At 59.8% G+C, this 17,661-nt stretch overlaps 2 protein-coding genes across 5 annotated transcripts in view; both read right to left on the bottom strand.

Annotated features, from left to right (window-relative positions):
* The window catches only part of TWNK (twinkle mtDNA helicase), a 103,834-nt gene that overhangs the window by 41,344 nt on the left and 44,829 nt on the right, over positions 1–17,661 (bottom strand). The window lies entirely within an intron of this gene.
* Positions 1–17,661, bottom strand: part of LZTS2 (leucine zipper tumor suppressor 2) — a 54,492-nt gene that overhangs the window by 25,150 nt on the left and 11,681 nt on the right. The window contains exons 1-2 of one of the 4 annotated variants that reach the window (XM_050958064.1): positions 14,385–14,465; positions 756–826 (exon numbers count right to left, since the gene is read on the bottom strand). The gene's annotated coding sequence lies outside the window, so the exon portion shown is untranslated. Of the gene's footprint in view, positions 1–755; positions 827–4,694; positions 4,723–9,671; positions 9,930–14,384; positions 14,466–17,661 lie in introns of those variants that run through there. The other 3 variants (XM_050958067.1, XM_050958065.1, XM_050958066.1) reach the window with 3 other exon arrangements.

The following is a 17,661-nucleotide window of genomic DNA, read 5'->3' as shown; positions in this document are numbered from 1 at the left end:
CCCCCCTGCCAGAGTCCCCAGACCCCACCACCCTGCCAGCACCCGCAAACCCCCGCCACCCTGCCAGTACTTCCAGTGCCCCACCACCAGGTCCTCTGTGCCCACCACCCCGCCAGCACCCTCAGTGCCCCCCCGCCAGGACCCCCTAACCACCCCACCAGCACCCCCACTGCCCCCCCATCAGGGACTCCAGCCCCCTGCCCCACCAGCACCCTCAGTGCCCTCTGCCAGCCCCCCGAAATCCCCGCCACCCTGCCAGTACCCGCAGTATCCCTCCACCGGGTCCTTTGTGCCCACCACCCTGCCAGCCCCCCAGTGCCTCCCACCAGGGACCCCACCGTCTCCCCTCCCTGTGTCCCTGGGATTCCCAGTCAGCCCCAGCTACTCGGCTCCCAGGGCTGCACATGGCGCTGCGACACCATCCAGCAGGGGGCAGCGCTGCTCATCCACCCCCACCCATAGAATTCCTCCCGCCAGCCTTAACCCCGTGTGGGCCGGGCCCAGACGCCCCGGGAGCCACATGGGAACCGGGCACCGGGAGGGGGATGCCCCTTCCCTGCTGGCCCTGTCCATGCCAAAGAGCCTGGCCGAGAGGCAGGGGGAACCTCAGGAGAACTCGGTCAGGGGGATCGCTGGGGCTGGGGCCAACGGCTGCTCTCTAGTGGGACAGCCCTGGGACCAGGCTGAAGCCCTAGACCCGTGTGACACCCCCACTCCCACAGCCGAGGGTCCCGGGGGCTGCAGCCCTAACTCACCTACAGCGCTGGCTGCCCATCCGCCCCGGCCAGCTCAGATCCAGGTCACCCCAGCGCAGCTCAACAGCCTCCTGCAAGGGGAGAGGACAGAAAATCACCCAGGGAGGGGGCAACCCAGAGATCCTGGCCCTGGGGCAGCAACGTGGGGAGGGGGCCTGAGCCCAGCACACGGCAGGGGGGTGAAGGTGAGGGGTGTGGGGATCCCCCTTGTCCATCAGCCCATTCACAAGATCAGCTCACCCTGGTCACTGCGCTGCTCAGGGCAGAGAGCTTCATCCAGGGGGAAACTAGGTGCTCATGAGAGACCCCTCACCCTGCTGCCCCCCAGCCCTGGGCTGCCCCCCAGCTCTGCCAGTGCCCCTCACTCCTGACCCGCAGCCCCCTGCTAGCCCAGCCCTGGGTCCCAACCCCAGCTCTGCTGGTGCCCCTCACTCCCGACCCGCAGCCCCCTGCTTGCCCAGCCTGCGGTGTCATGGCCCAGCCCAGGGGCAACCGTCATCTGTGGAGACCCGACGGCCAAACTTTCTGGCTAGGAGACCTCTGTGGGCCGCCCTGTGCCCCATGGCCCCACCCCACAACCACTCAGAGTCCCATGCCCTTCAGCAGACGGGCGGACTCACCCTGCCATGCCCAGCTCAGGTGGGGCCAGAGCCCCTGCTCTTCCTCCTGCCCCCCATAGAAGAGCTCCCCCGGCACACCTGGCACCAAAGCAGGGGGCATTAGGTCCTGGAGGGGCTGTTCCCTAAACAGCCCCCTCTAGCCCCACCCCAAGTATCCCTGGGCCTTGCCACCAAGATGCCAGACAGAGCCAGCCACGGCTGGGTCTGGTGACCACCAGCCCGTAAGGACCAGGGCTGAGACCTGTCGCACTCGCTGCACTCGGGAAGAATGGGCTTGAGCTAAGGCAGCAGGCTAGGTTCAATCCCCTGTTCTGCCACACTCCTTGTGACCCTGCCCTACATGTGTCTCAGTTTCCCCTCTGTAGAACAGGGATTCTGTGGGAAGGTGCCCAGCCCCCACTACCCTACCCTGTTTCACCAGTTCACTGGCCCTGACATTGGCTCCCGGCCTCCATGGGAGCGACGAGGGCTCCTGGCCACTCTCTAGCTCCGGGAGGGAGGGATATACCCACCGTGCCAAGCCCCTGCCCCCCCACCACGTGCCGAGGGAGCGCCACTTGGGCAGCCGTGGGCCTGGGACTTCATTTGCTCTTTGCTTCTTTACCCAGCAGCCCCGAGTCAAGGGCGGCACCTCGCTGGCACCCGCTGACAAACCCACGCTGCGTCCTACAGGCCCGGCGCCATTCCAGCCCGAGCAAACCTCCCCAACACACTTCATCAAACCTTGACTGGCTTAGCATTTCCCCGGCCTCTTTCCACCCCAGAGACCCCTTTGCAAGTGACTACGGCACCTGCCACTGGAATGCAGCCACCTCTGGAGCAGAGCACAGCAGCTGTTTAACAGCCCACCGCAATGTTGCTTAACAGAGCAGGAGAGGATGCAAAGTCCCTGCCCCGTGCGTTCGGTACTGGGCGGGGGGAGCTCAGAGCTGCCATGGGAACAGGGCCACCCCGGCTCACATCCTTGAAGGGAAGAGCGCCCCCTGCTGAATCACACTCACAGGGCACCCAGCACTGAGCGCCTGCATTTCCAGCCCATTTCTGGGACAGTTCTGCGTCTCCCCTTGCTCCATGCACACAGGGCTCAGCAGCCCCATCGCCACACAAGCACTAACCTCCCCATCCTATCAACCCCTTCTAGGCTACAGATGGGGAAACTGAGGCACACAGCTGGGCGGTGCCCCAGAGGGAGGCAATGGCAGAGCCGGATTGGAACTCTGGAATCCTGAGGGCCCCCAGACAGCTCTGGGGCAGGGGTTCCCCCGTTGTGCCTTTCCACCCCGATCCCCAGCTTGAGACAACAACTCCAGTGTCCCCAGCCAGCCGCAAGGGGGTCACTGAATGTCCTGCCGGCCGGTGCTCCCAGCTGTGCCATGCCAAGGAAACCACCTCAGGCTGGCCCCACACAGCGACCGCACTCCATGCCCACCCAGCCGGGCACCTGGGCACCAGCTGACGGATCCCTTTGGAGCAGCGCACGCTGGAGGGCCCGTCTAGAGGGGCAGGGGGCTAGGGGCAGGCCAGGATTCTGGGGGACCCATGGGAAGTACGTTCCTCTCACTGGCAGCTGGGGATTAGCCGTGGGGCGAGCCCTGGTGGCAGGCGGGTGAGGAGGAGGAGGAAGGAAGGAGGAGGAAGAAGCAGAACATCTCACAGGAGCCCCAGCCCAGCTGTGCCCGGTCAGTCGCCAGCTGCACTCATTAGAATGGGGTCCCCATCTCCCCACCCGCCCCACGCCGACCCCCAGGCCTGCCCCAGTGCCGGCACCAGGAGCCCACGTGGGGCGGGGGATCGGGCCCGATGAGACCGTTGCTCCCCCAGTTCAGCCGGTCGCTTTGACCCGCGGGTGCAGGGACCCCTGCCCAGGAAAGATGCCCGCTCCCCCCTCCGCTGCCCCGGCCAGGCAGCCAGGGCCCACCGCACGCTGGTTGTTTCCCGAGGATTACGTGGGTTGAATGGCCGCTGAGGCCAGGCGCCGGGGGAGGAAGCCCTGGGACAAAGGGCTGCTAGTTTCTCCCAGGCCGGTCGCTGTCCCCGCCCACCCCCATTTTCCACCCCACCCAGGAGCTCCTCAAGCAAAACCTTCAGCAACCAAGGCCCCAGGCTGGGGGAGGGGCTGCAAGTGCCAGCAGCCCCCACCCACGCAGGCCCCGACTGCCAAGCAGGGCAGGGTGTGGGCGGCGCATGGAGGGGGGACCCCAGGGCCCAGCTGTTCAGCTGCGGGTGCTCCTCCCCCGGTTGGCATCGGGCGAATACCTCATGGGTTGCCCAGGGCACGGCGGCACCACGCCTCAGGGAAATGCTGCCTGGCACAAGAGGCAGGGTGAGTGCCAGCTTCCCCTCCAGGAAGGGCACCGGGCAGGGCTGACATGGCAGAGCTGTGGTGAAGGGCAGCGCGGCCTAGTGCTCTGACCACTGGCGCTCCCGGGCTGTTATCCACAGCATGGCCTCAACACAGTGGGGCCATGATCTGTGCCTCGGTTTCCCCATCTGTAAATTGGGGAGCAGGCTAGTCCCCCCAGAGAGGGATAATGGCGATCTGCACTGACCGAGGGCTGCGAAGGGGTCACGAGCCCAGACCCTGCAGGGCAGAGACATGGTCTTATAATCCTACGTCCTTGCCGAATGGCCCCTTATCAGCCAATCTCAGAGCAGTTTCCAGATGAGGTCGGGACGGTGATCTGCATTTTACAGCTGGGGAAACTGAGGCACGGAGCAGTGCAGCCACTTGCCCAAGGTCACGCAGCAGGGCCAGGAACAGAACCCAGTTTCCGGAGTCCTGAGCCAGTGTCCTGACCCCCGGGACCCTTCTGCCCCCCAAACATGCCCCCCTCCAACAGCGGCCAGGCCTGCAGTGGGTTGGGAGGACTCAGCAGAGAGCTGGCACCTCAGGACCAGATGCAATTCCTCCACATCCCGGCCTGCAGGTGAGGACCGGAGGCTGCCGGGTGACACAGGGACTCTGCGGTTGCTGGGCAGCCACTCGTGGCATTTCAGAGGGGCATCAGCAGAGGGGGCAGCACAGGCTGCAAAAGCAGGAGCCACCTGGCACAGATGCCGCAGGCTGCTCCCCACTGGGGAAGGTAGTGTCCCGCCATTCCCGTGCCAAGGGAGTGGGCACAGGGCTGTGCTCAGCCCCCCACAATCAGCCTCCAAGAGGCAGGCTTCCAAGTCGCTCAGCTGGCGTGTGGCTGGCTTCTCCGCCGGAGCCCGTGGGGTGATGCCCTGCCCTCGGCTGAAGGCGCTCAGGCCCTGCCAGAGCGAGGACGGCAGAGGCAGGCCCGAGGCAGAGAAAGGTGCTTTGCTGGCGCTCCTGTACCTGGTAGCCAAGGCTGGGCAAGCAGCCCATCCAGTTCCTGCCGCGGGTGGAGCCCCGGAGCCCGCACGCTTGCTCAGCTGGTCTGGCACTAAAATAGCTGCCGGGCATGGAGAAAAACAAACTTTCCTTAAAGGGGCAGGCAGCAAGGCATGGCCCAGGCCGGCCAGGGACACGGGAGGCCTCTGGGCTGGGCAGGCAGCAGGGCATGGCCCAGGATGGCCAGGGACATGGGCAGCCTCAGGACTGGGCAGGCAGTAGGGCATGGCCCAGGGTGGCCAGGGACATGGGCAGCCTCCGGGCTGGGCAGGCAGCAGGGCATTGCCCAGGCCGGCCAGGGACACGGGCAGCCTCCGGGCTGGGCAGGCAGCAGGGCATTGCCCAGGCCGGCCAGGGACACGGGCAGCCTCCGGGCTGGGAAGGCAGCAGGGCATGGCCCAGGCCGGCTGGGGACACGGGCGGCCTCCGGGTTGGGCAGGCAACAGGGCATGGCCCAGGGTGGCCGGGGACATGGACGGCCTCCGGGCTGGGCAGGCAGCAGGGCATGGCCTGGCCCTGTGCAATCAACAGCCCAGAATGTGAGCGCGGCTCCGGTTGGCCCAGCCAGGGCCCCCTCTTCAGCTTGGGGACCCCGACAGAAGGGTGCAGGGCAGTGTGGCCTCAGAGACCAGGGTGCAGCTCGGGGGCTCTTCGCTCAGCTCTGCCACCGGCCTGCTGGGGGGCTGCTCCCCTCTCTCAGGTCCCAGGGCCGGCTCTCGGATGGACCAAGGGACGGAATGACCCCACTGCGCATCCCACAGCAGAGGGACCCACAGGGAAGGGCCTTGGGTGCCAGGAGCCGGTGGGTCCCCTGCGCCAATCTCCCTCCCTGGCAGCAGGGTCCCAGGGTGGGGCTGGAGGGTGGGGGGAAGCCCCCCCCGGGGTTCTAGACATGCAGCGGGGTGTTCACAGGGGGGCCGTCCCCATTCAGGGCTGGGATGCTGCGGCTCTGCCCTTGCCACAGTCAGAGGGGACCCAGCCTCAGCACCCAGTCACAGCCCCCTGCGGAGCCAGGGTGCCCGGAGTTCACAGTTGGAGGGGCACAGCCAGGGCAGTTCTGCTTGGCAGGGGGAGAGGCAGGATTTGATTTCAAACCTCATCTCACAGGCCCCTGGAGCTCCTCTCCAGCACCTCAGTCACTGGGGTGGGCACTTGCCAGGCCCCATGCCCAGCACCCGGACAGCCAGAAACACACCCAGAAATGAGACAAGCTGCCAGTCACCCCAGAGTCTCATCAAGTCACCCAATGCCAGCAGAAAAACTCCCAGCCCCCCACAGCCCCCAGCTCCTTCCACGTGAAGGACGACACCTGGGCCTGGCAGGCTACCCACCTCCAGCTGCTCCGGCCCCAGATGGCTGGCTCCCCAGGCGGTGTCCAGCCACCCCGTCTCTGAGTCCTCTCCAACCTGGCCACATGGCCCGGCTCGCACAGCCCCTGGGGCAGCCTAGGAGAGGCTAATTAACACCTTCCTGCTCCTTCCCCGAAGGCCCAAAGAATTCCCACTGGCCAGGGATGCTGCCTCCTGTTCAGAGCGCGAAGCCACCAGCCATCCGGTTCCTCCTCCCTCGAACAGCTACGAGCTCCAGGCCTGAGGGGACAGGGTGTGCTGGAAAACCCCCTCCGCTCTCCCCGCTCCTCCCGACACACAGAGAGCTCGATGAACCAGGCTGCGTCCCTCCGGAGCACGGCCCCTCATCCATCCGCCAAGGCTCCCAGCGCAGGGCGCATGGCAGGAGGCTGCACCATGCTGCTGAGAGCCAGCAAACTCATTTTCTGCATGATTGGCACTCACGGCTCCAGGGGGGCCACTTCTGCACCAGCCCCGCTGGGCCTCATGCCCCTTCCCACCAGACATGTTTTCAGTCCTTCCCCCCGGGCCCTGCACAGAACAGCACAGCCAGCCTAAGACACAGGAGCCGGACACTAACTATCCGGCATGTTACCGCCGGGAAACTCATAGACTCATAGACTTAAAGGTCAGAAGGGACCATTATGATCATCTAGTCTGACCTCCTGCACAATGCAGGCCACAAAATCTCACCCACCCACTCCTGGAACAACCTCCTAACTCATTCAAACCAGCAGGACCCAATTAGCCCCAATCCATTTCACAAGGTTATGCCTCAATCTACCATATCTCTGGCCCACCCGCTGGCCACCTGGGCACCCGCTCAGCAGTGTTACCCATGCCCGGTGTGCCAAGCACCAGGTGCTAAATGCTGCTCCATCAGCCAGGGGGATCAAACATCGTCCAGAGCCACTTTAAAGGGACATCAGCAGGAGAAGGCAAATGTGGAGGAGCCAGTAGCTCATTCAAGTCTCTTGGCGCCTGTTCCCCCGATCACACCCAAAACCAAGCCCCTGTGGCGGTGAGCTCAGCCCCACGGCATCTCTCTCTCCCCAGGAGCTCTGGGCACATCTGCCGAGCAGCTACTTACATTCAGGAGAAAACCCCAAAAGAAAAGCAGCTGAGCTGATCCATCACCCGTTTGGCTGAGCGGCACTTTCAGCAGCCAGGCTCCGCCCTCTGAAAAGCCACACCCCCTTCAGCAGAGAGGCTCCGCCCACACGAACATGCCTGCCCAAAGGGGCAGGTGGCAAAGTAAGGGCAGTGGGTCCCCCGCAAGCTGAACCACTGCAATGGGAGGATTAATTAAGCCGCTAAATGACTAACCGCCGAGGGGAACTAAAGCTCCGGGGAACAGCTGCTCCACTCAACTACCTTGTAGAGAAACACACTTGGGCCAAGTTAACAAGCCCCATCACAGCATCTCCATGGGGCGTGGGAGGGTGGGGGACATACAGGCCTGAGCAGAAGGGACAGTTTAATCCTATTGCGAATAAATCACAAGCACGAATATGCTCACCAAGGCCGGGAGGGATGGACAGCAGATACAGGCTACTCCCTGCTGGCCTTTGAGGGACCCAGGACTCTAGCAAAGCAGGGGAGAGCTGGATTTTCCACCAGAAAGCATAACTATTTCAAGCTAGTTCCCCTGGAAACCACTTCCAATTCCTGCCCCGTGTGTCCTCACCAATCCACCCCCCAGCCTCTGAGAGAGGCCCGCAGGGAGCCCTCCGCTGCCAGGGGAAAGCAATCGCTACATTTGCCACTGTCCTAGGCACGGGCACTGCTCGGGCACAGGTCAGTTAGAAACCAACGTGCCTGAGTAAAGGTTTGCTTTGCGCTGCCGGGGACAGCCTGCGGGAGTTCTGCCAGCATGCGGCCCATAGCTGCCCTCCTCTTTGTTACGGGCTCACCCCCGGCTGTAAAACCCCGAGCACTTCTTCATCGCGATGTGACCAGTCTCCTCTGGGATCCGGAGGTGGGACATCCAAGCTGAGCTTTTGGGGGGCAGGGATTGTCTTTTGTGCTGTTTGTGCAGCATCTAGCGCAGAGGGGTCCTGCTCCCGGCACTGCCACGAGACACATAACAATAGCTGCATTCATGCAGAGGGGGGCTATGACTGCGGTAGTATTCTGGAGTCGCCCTCTGGCTCCTGAGAAGTTGCCAATGGGGCCAGCAGGTGGTTAGGGCCACTGAGCTGGGCCACTGCCTGAAATGGGCACATGGGGGACCTGACCAGCAAAGCCCTTCCCAAGTACGCCTCTCTGGCGTTATCTTTAACCAAAACCAGAGCGTGGGGCATCCCAACACTTCGCAGCTCGCTAGACAGGAACAATGTAGGCAGGAATTATTGTGCCCACCACCAAAATGCAGTCACCTCTAGGTTGTGTAATGTCACACAGCAACGCGAGGGGTCTGTTTAGATGAGGAAGTGAAAAGGGACCCCCTAGTCCAGTTGAAATTCCATGGGGAATTTTAGGTTAGAAGCCTGTAATCGCTCTTGGGGAAAGGGACAGGAGACCTTTAATGACTGGGTCCTTGGAATTACATTTCTTTTGAAAGATGGTCTCTCCAGCAGCACAGCAGGGTGGGGGGGGATGGAGAGAGAGAGAGAGGAGGGCACCTCCCAGGAAATAAGCAACTTCGCTTCCTACAGAACTTGGGTTTTGTTTGGTGATTTGCCATTCACATACTGAGCAGACCCAACCCTGCTTAGCCTGAGAGGCCCAGCACCTGCCGCATGCAGTTATACCACGGCGATGCTCAGGAGAGCAGCAATCTGCAGACACTGCCAGACACCCAGGAGAAGATGCCAGACCCGCGGCCATCCGGATCTTCCCTCCCCACTGCACGCAGATTAACTTTCATTGCTCTGCATTCATCCTTACTTCCTCTGCCTGGAAGCGGGAACTGCCAGCATGTGGGTAAATGGATTAGAAGGTCATCTAGTTTCACTGGAGCTTCTGTCCCAGCGCTTCCTTGGCCTCTGCAGAAATGCTGCTTTGTAACTTGCTCCACAGTCCTTCCCCCTCAGGGAATCACAACAGATGTCCTCCCTTTTAAGCACCCGCCTAATGGGGCCGTAAGATGGTGAAGGGTGATTATAGTTTCCATCTTGCCTCAGTGTACACAAGTACATCAGTGTCACGGGACATCTTGAGAGTTAGAATGGGGTGGGGAGGGGTTGGGGGGGCAAAGAAACCATCAATCTCAGTAGAATCGTATAGATTCCAAGGCCAGAAGCAACTAGTCTGAGCTCCTGTGTAGCAGAGGCCAGAGATCTGCCCCCAAAGAACTCCTACAGCAAATCTTTTTGGAAAACAGATAGTGAGAGAGAACCCATGTCTACCCTTGGGAAATTGCTCCAGTGGTTACTCACACTCACCATTCAAAATGTCCATCTTATTTCCAGTTGGAATTTGTCTAGCTACAACGCTCAGCCGCTGGGTCATTTTATACCTTTCTCTGCTGGATTGCACAGCCATATTCGAGATTTCTTCCCCGTTTGGTACTTTATAGACTGTAATCAAAAACCCCTTAGCCTCCTCTTTGTTAAATTACATAGATTGAGCTCCTTGAGTCTGTCATTACCAGGCAGGGTTTCTAACCCTTCTCGTGACTCTTCTCTGACCCCTCTCCAACTGATCAACATCCTTCTTGAACTGCGGGCACCAGAACTGGACACAGGATCCCAGCAGCGGTCACACCCGTGGCAAGTACAGAGGTAAAATAACCTCTCTGCTCCTTCTTGAGCTTTCCCCGTTTGTAAGGTGACCAAACAGCAAGTGTGAAAAATCGGGACGGGGTTTGGGGGGTAATAGGAGCCTATATAAGAAAAAGCCCCAAATATCGGGACTGTCCCTATAAAAGCAGGACATATGGTCGCCCTATCTGTTTGTGCATCCCAGGATCGCATTCATTCCGCTGATTATTCACCACAGCCCAAAATCTTTTTCAGAGTCACTGCTTCCCAAGATAGAATCTCCCACCCTATAAGTATGGTCAGCATTCTTTGTCCCTAGATGGCTACATTTACATTTAGCTGCATTAAAACGCATACTGTTTCCTTGCACCCAGTTTCCCAAGTGATCCAGATCACATGCTCTGAATCAGTGATCTGTCCACTTCATTATTTACCACTCACTCAAGTTTTGTGTCATCTGCAAACTTTATCAGTGATAATTGTAAGTTCTCTCTCAACTCATTGATAAAGATGTTAAATAGCGTAGGATCAAGAATTGACCCCTGCAGGACCCCAGTGGAAACAGACCCAGTCAATGACAATTCACTGTTGCATTTTGAGACCTATCAGTTAGTCAGTTTTTAATGTGTGTTGTGTGAAAGAATTTGGAACATGTGAGTTTCTAACCCTTATGGCTGCAAAGAAAGCCTTCCAAGTATCCGGATGAACCCTGAGTCTGCAGACAGACAGCTCTCCTCTGCAGCTGCTGAGAAGTTTCTGAAGCAGCAGCAGCATGTGAAACTCACAAGACTCTGGTTGGTATCACACCAGCTATTCAGAAGGCAAGGGCAGAAGGGAAACTGACAAGAATCATGTCAATTTCACTCTGAAACTGCTTGGGAAAGCTTTTTCCTGCTGGTTTTTCTTCTCTGCCCAGGGCTACTAGGTGTATTCCTCAGGCTCAGAGGTGCCTGGTCAATGTTCATAACCCTGCTGCTACTAGAATCAACAATCCAAGCATAGGAGCAATACACACACACGTGTACATACCCCCCCCCACACACACACACACACTATTTTCTACCTTCAGGTTTTCCACACAGCTGATGAGATGCCAGTTCTCCCACACAGCACTGATCCTCGCTACACCTCCCGCTGCTCCGAGTTTGAATTCCCCACCCAAGCAGACTTGGAGTCCAAAGTACAACACAAGTAATTAATGTAACAGCCGCCAAACAGTGGGTGTCGTTTTCCCTAGTGAAATTTATGCTGCTGGGAGCAGGGCAGGGCCGAGGTTTCCTCTAGGCATCGTCACACGCTCCTGCCAACAAAGCCGAAAGCTGGCCGAGCTATGTGCCCACATCCAGCCCGGGGTGCTGCTGTGCATGCCTCAGCGACGTGACCCCGCTGGAGGGAAGGGAGGCAGTGGGGGAAAGAAAGAGACACACAGGAGAAATTAAAAGGGGAAAGCAGCCAGCCTGCAGAAAGGAATGACACCCTGCTGGAGAAGCTTGTCTGCACAGGAGAAAGTCAGATGAGATCAGCTCACAGGCCCTGCAATAACAAACCCTTTGCCATTTCAAGTCAACGCCAATGGCTCCAATGTCACACCAAAACATCCTCCCCAGCTAATCAGAATGCACGGGGGGGGGCAGGGGGGCTGCCTCTCGCTGCATGTCTCTCTAATGCTCATGACTTGGATCCCATGTGCACCTTCCGGTCACATTTACCCACTCCCATACTGCCCGCCCTACGGACCTCACCGAACTTCATGGTGACCTCCACGGGCTCTGGATCAGGCCTAATGCAGCAACTGGCGGGGGAGAAGGTGCTTGTTTCCTTGCTCAGCAGCAAAGCATGAAGAGGAAGGACTGTGAGATTTTCCTCCTTCCAGCTGGCATCATCATGAGCAGGTCAGAGCTCTCCCCACTCCCCCGCCAGCCTTCCCAATCCAAGAATCACATTACAGATCCCTTCAGACCTTCGAGCTCCAGCCGCAAACAGGCATATTATGCTGGGCTCAAGGAACAGCTCATGGCGCAGCTGGCGTCGGCTTGAAATCCGGGGCTGGCTGCAATAACCACGCGTTCTCACGGCAGCCAAAGCTAGCCGGAGAGGAGAGGGCTCGCCCTCCCATCCAGCGGAGGTGAAAGCCAGCTCCTCCAAAACCAGATCAGGGTGTATTTGACGCATCCCCCTACACATGCTTTTCCTAGCCTTCTCCGGGCACCCTGCCAGCCCTACTCCTGGCGTTCTCCCATCGTGACTCCTCAGACGAAGCTTCCGGATGATGCTCCCCGGAATGAGACTCTCTGCTCTAGAGGACTCGCTTTCCAGCGCGGCCGTTACATTCCACTGAGGTACGGAGCGAGAGGCTAAGGGGAGGATCCAGCCCCTACTCGAGCAAATGGAAGGACTCCAGTCCGGCCTTAAACAACTCGCCCGAGAACCAGGAGCTGAGGCCAGATTCTCTGCAGTCCAAATCCAGGGTCTTAACCACAGAACCACCTGTCACGCTACACCGCAGGAGTTTGCATAGGGCGGCAAAGGTGACAGGAGAGGCAGCCCTATGGGAAGGGGGCAGAGAAAGAGGACATCTCCCCTAACCCGCACACCTGCACTTTGCCAAACAGGACGGAGATCCATAGACCACAGCAGCCACCAGCTTGGCCAGCCCCTGCCCAGGCTAGAAGGGCAGGGCGGGGGTGGGCGAAGAGAGGCCTGGCTGGCCTGGGTCACACAGAAGGGGTCGGTCCCTTGCGGCTTTTAACCCAAAGGGAGAGCAGGCAGGGGCTGCTTCCGCTGTAAATCACCCTCCTGAGCTGAGCAGAGCGAGGGGCCAGAGGGAGCGAGACACTTTCCCAGCACTCTGGGGACGGGGCCTTGCCACTGGGGATCAGGGACATGGCGCAATCAGGGCAGCAGGGCAGTGCCCCAGCTGTGGCCTGCCGGGCGTGGTGTGAACCGTCCCCACTGCCCCCCACTGCCGCCTCCCCCAAATACCCAACAACCCTCCACATCTCCCAACAGTCCCCCCACTGCCCAGTAACCCCCATAAACACCCCACTCACCGCAGTCCCCAGCCCCTCACCCCAAACATCCCAGCCTCCAACCCCACTGCCCCCCAACATGCCCCATGCCCCCACAACTCACCTCCCACCTCCTCACCCCACCCTTCTATGGCTCTAAACCCCACCACCCCAACACTCCCCATCCCCCAACAATGCATTCTCCAAACCCTCACCCCATTTCCCCCAACAACCCGCCCCATTCACCCCGACACACTGGACCTCTATATCCTCTACTCACTCCACCAGCCCCCCAACCCCACCACCCCAACATGCCCCAGCCTCCCACTGCCACAACTCTCCCAAACTCCTCACCCCGCTGCCCCCAACATCCCCACAAACTCTCCCCAAACTTCTCCCCCCACTGCCCCCATCTCCCCACAACTCCCTCATCCCTCCAAACTCCTTCCCTGTTGCCCTCAACATCTGCCCACAACTCCCCCAAAGTCCTTCCTCCACCCCAACATACTCCCCCAACATCCTCCAAACTCCTCCTCCCGCTACCCCCAGCATCCCCCCAAACTCCTCCTAAACTCCTCCCTCCATAACTCTCTCAAAGTCCTTCCCCCTACCATCCCCCAACAACTCCCCCCCAACATCTCCCCATAACTCCCCCAAGTCCTTCCCCCTGCCATCTCCCAACAACTCCCCCCCAACATCTCCCCACAACTCTCCCAAAGACCTTCTCCCTGCCATCCCCCCAACTCCCCCCCAACATCTCCTCATAACTCCCCCAAAGTCCTTCCCCCTGCCATCCCCGAACTCCCCCCAACATCTCCCCACAACTCCCCCAAAGTCCTTCCCCCTGCCATCCCCCAACAACTCCCCCCCAACATCTCCCCATAACTCCCCCAAAGTCCTTCTCCCTGCCATCCCCCAACAAGTCCCCAACATCTCCCCACAACTCCCGCAAAGTCCTTCCCCCACCCCCAACATACTCCCCCAACATCCTCCAAACTCCTCCTCCCGCCGCCCCCAGCATCCCCCCAAACTCCTCCTAAACTCCTCCCTCCATAACTCCCCCAAAGTCCTTCCCCCTGCCATCCCCCAACAACTCCCCCCCAACATCTCCCCACAACTCCCCCAAAGTCCTTCTCCCTGCCATCCCCCAACAACTCCCCCCCAACATCTCCCCACAACTCCCCCAAAGTCCTTCTCCCTGCCATCCCCCCAACTCCCCCCCAACATCTCCCCATAACTCCCCCAAAGTCCTTCCCCCTGCCATCCCCCAACAACTCCCCCCAACATCTCCCCATAACTCCCCCAAAGTCCTTCCCCCGCCCTTCCCAACAACTCCCCCCAAACTCCTCCCCCACTATCTCCCCACAACTCCCCCAAACTCCTCCCCACACCGCCCCCAACATCTCCCCACAACTCCCCCCAACTCCCTCGCCCGCCATCCCCCAACTCCCCCCATACTCCTCCCTCAACATCTCCCCACAACTACCCCATAATTCCCCCCAGACTCCTCCCCCCGCTGCCCCCAACTCCCCCAAACTCCTCCCGCCGCCCCCCAACTTCTCCCGCGGCCCCGGGACCCTCCTGGCCACTCACCGGCGCTCCCCGGCTCCGCGCTCCGCTCCCGTCCCGGGCCGGGCCAGGGAGGCTCCGCTCGCTCCCATCGCCCGCCCCGCGCTCCCCCGCACGGCGGCTCCTACCCCCGCCGGAGCCCCCAGCGCCTGGCTCCGCCCGGCCGCCTCCGCCCCCCTAGAGCCCCCCCAGCGGGGAGGGCACCGACACGGAGCCGCAGCTGGGGAGGGGCCCGACTCGGGGGGGTCCCTACAGACGGAGCCCGGCCCCAGCGACAGCCCCGCCCCACCCCCAGACTAGCCCTCTCGTGGGGGCCCCTTTAGGGGCAGGAGACCATAGGCTCCTGCTATGGGGATGGGGACCCTGGACCCCCCCAGATCAGCCCTCCCGTGGGGGCCCCTTTAGGGGCAGGAGACCATAGGCTCCTGCTATGGGGATGGGGACCCTGGACCCCCCAGATCAGCCCTCCCGTGGGGGCCCCTTTAAGGGCAGGAGACCATAGGATCCTGCTATGGGGATGGGGACCCCTAACCTCCCAGATCAGCCCTCCCCTGGGGGTGCTTTAGGGGCAGGAGACCATAGGATCCTGCTATGGGGAGGGGGGGGGCCAGGATTTTGTCGGTACCCTGTATTGTGTATATTATGGTAGCATTTAGCTCCACCACTCCCCAGTCATTTACCAGGCTGAAGCCATTGTGCCAGGTGCTGTACAAAGCTGCCCTGCTGCCCCAGTGGCCTTTCCCCACCAGGGCGGGTGTCACAGCCACACGGCATCTGGACGGCCCTGCTTTGCCACATAGGGACCAGAGCCTGGCCTGGAAACGCCATCGGGTGGGGCTGAGCTGCACCCCTCGGGAGCAAACCAGGAGCACAAGAAGGGAAGAAGAATCCCAGACCCAGCGGAAGCTGCACCGGGCCGGGAGCATTTAGGAGCAGGGTCAGCATGTGGGTCACAGGCAAAATGCCACTGGATCCTTGCCTTGTTCAAAAGGCAGGAGACCCTACACATCAGGGGTCAGTACTCACTGGAGGGCAGAGTGCCCCCCACTGACTCACCCCTGCAGCATAGCCCCCCCCCCAGGTATGGGGTGTGTAACTGGGAGGGCAAAGCACCTCACAGGAACAGCACCCTCTACTGAGTCACCCACCCACACAGTACCCCAAATACCCTACTGGTCAGCACCCAGTCCTATCTGGATCCCATCCACATAGTAACACAGTCTGATCCTGCTTAGCTTATTAGTCCTGACAGCCTCCCAGCACATGGGAGCACCAGGGCATGCTATAACTGCATGCTTCCCAGTAGGAAAATAATAACTTGTCAGAGACGGCTGCCAATCAGCCCAAGGTCAGAGCCACATCAACTTTGGGGGCAAGGAAGCAAAGCTAACTTGATCGGCTGCGGGGTGCACCATGGTGTCCTCCATGACTGTGGCTCCTGGCGTATGCCAGGGTAACCGGAGGATGAGGCTGGGCATGTCATTAATTAACCACGGTTTCCAATGGAATTGTCATTCAGCGCTGCCAAACGTTGCAGCTAACTCTGCTGATTTCTTCTCCATTGCACGTTGCAAGATTTCGTATGGCTCTGGGGCAGGGAGGGCGGGTGCTACAGAAGTTTTGCCACCTCGTAAGGCTGCTGACTCAGGCCCCAGGTCTTTGCATGTGCAGCGTTCAGCACAATTGGGCCCGGATTCTGAGTGCGGCCTCTGGGAAGTAGGGCAAGAACAATACGAGCCTACAAGATATCAGAACCGACTGCTGGGCCCAGCGAGGCGTGTGGCTGCTGAAGGCGCGTGGGATAGGAAACCCCTGCTGTCTGTGACTCTCGCGGGCTGTGGGGCAAGGAAGCCAGTGCGGCCAGGTAGGCCGTGCCATTAAGATATTTACTGCCAGTACGCTGTACCACAGAGACACATTTTCAGAACCACAGGGCTCTCCTGGGAACCGCAGAGGCAAAAGGAGCAGAACGTGGGGCCGCCGGCAGCTCCTCCGGTGCACTTGTACCACCCCCAGCCCTTCCACGCGGCTGCGTCTCCTGTCTGGGGTCTGTACAGCCCCGCCGCAGGACAGGGCTGGTGGCACTACAGCTGCATGGGAGGAGCCGCCAGCGGCCCCGTGTTCTGCTCCTTTCCCCTCTGCGGCTCCCAAGAGAGCCCTGTGGTTCAGAAATCGCTACCTGGTGCAGCGGGAGAACGGAGCCTCCCCCTCCCGCCCAGTAACATGGGATGGGGAAGGGACGGAGAGAGCGTGGGGGCCCCGGGCAGGGAGGAGTCCCATGGGGGGCGTCATGTGGGGAGGTCATTTGCCCCCCCTTTAGCTGGTGCTCCCCTTTGTGTCCCTCCCATAAGTCACCTACGCGTACCACTAAGAATTCAAATCTGCTTGCGCCACTGCTCACTGGTGACATGAATCCAATGAGCTGTGAGTGCTTTGGGCAGAGATCGTGTCTCCGGGCAGCAAAGGAACCCCTGTCCCAGTACAGTATTGCATGTGATGGTCTGAACCTTGAACACTAATAATACTCAGAATTTATTCCACACTTCGCCAACACCAGAGGAAAACTTCAATCCACACACCACATCTGTGAAACAGATAAGGACTGACCTGCATGTCTTAGTCCTACTGCCCTCTGCGGGATAGAAGCAGAACTACTCACCGGGGTGGCCCAAGCCCTACACTGCACACAGCGAATGGAGAGCCTCCACTAGCTGGAGTGGTAGAGAGCTGCTTTTTTGGATGTCTGTTACCTACCAGTAGCCATGCTGTGCAGAGCCCTATAAACAGGGCTCTGCACATTTTTGACTCCCCAAATATCCATTTGAGTTCAGAAGTGAATCTTGTTTCAATCGTCTGTGCGATGCTGCTGCGTTCACTCCCTGGAAAGAGCGAATGCTTGAGCTCTGCTTCCACTGAGCCATTTTTAATCTTGACTATTCTCAGAAGGTGAATTTCCAAGTCGACATTCAGTTGTCACATTCCCACTGGGTTTCACAAATCACATGTCCTTGTTTGCAGCCGCTGGCGGGAGGCCTTATGTAACTAACCGACACAGCGTGAAATACAAATTTGTGAATATTACAATCAAGGCTGTAATTGGACATGCCGGCTGCTGTGGTGAGTTACCTAAACCACACGGGATTGTTTGTCTTAGAGATTAGCACTGTGCATCACCCAGTCCGCCCAATGGGAATGTCAAATCGTATGTGCAGTTGTCATATTTGCAATCTGCATTTCACCTGGGGGTGGCGGATTATATAAACCAACACAAACAGGACTCTGCTGTTGACTCAAAGCCTGG

This window comes from Gopherus flavomarginatus, chromosome 6 (assembly GCF_025201925.1).
Source record: "Gopherus flavomarginatus isolate rGopFla2 chromosome 6, rGopFla2.mat.asm, whole genome shotgun sequence".
NCBI classification, from domain to species: domain Eukaryota; kingdom Metazoa; phylum Chordata; order Testudines; family Testudinidae; genus Gopherus; species Gopherus flavomarginatus.
Note: the sequence above shows the minus strand (reverse complement) of the source record. Positions and strands in the feature narration are given on the sequence as shown.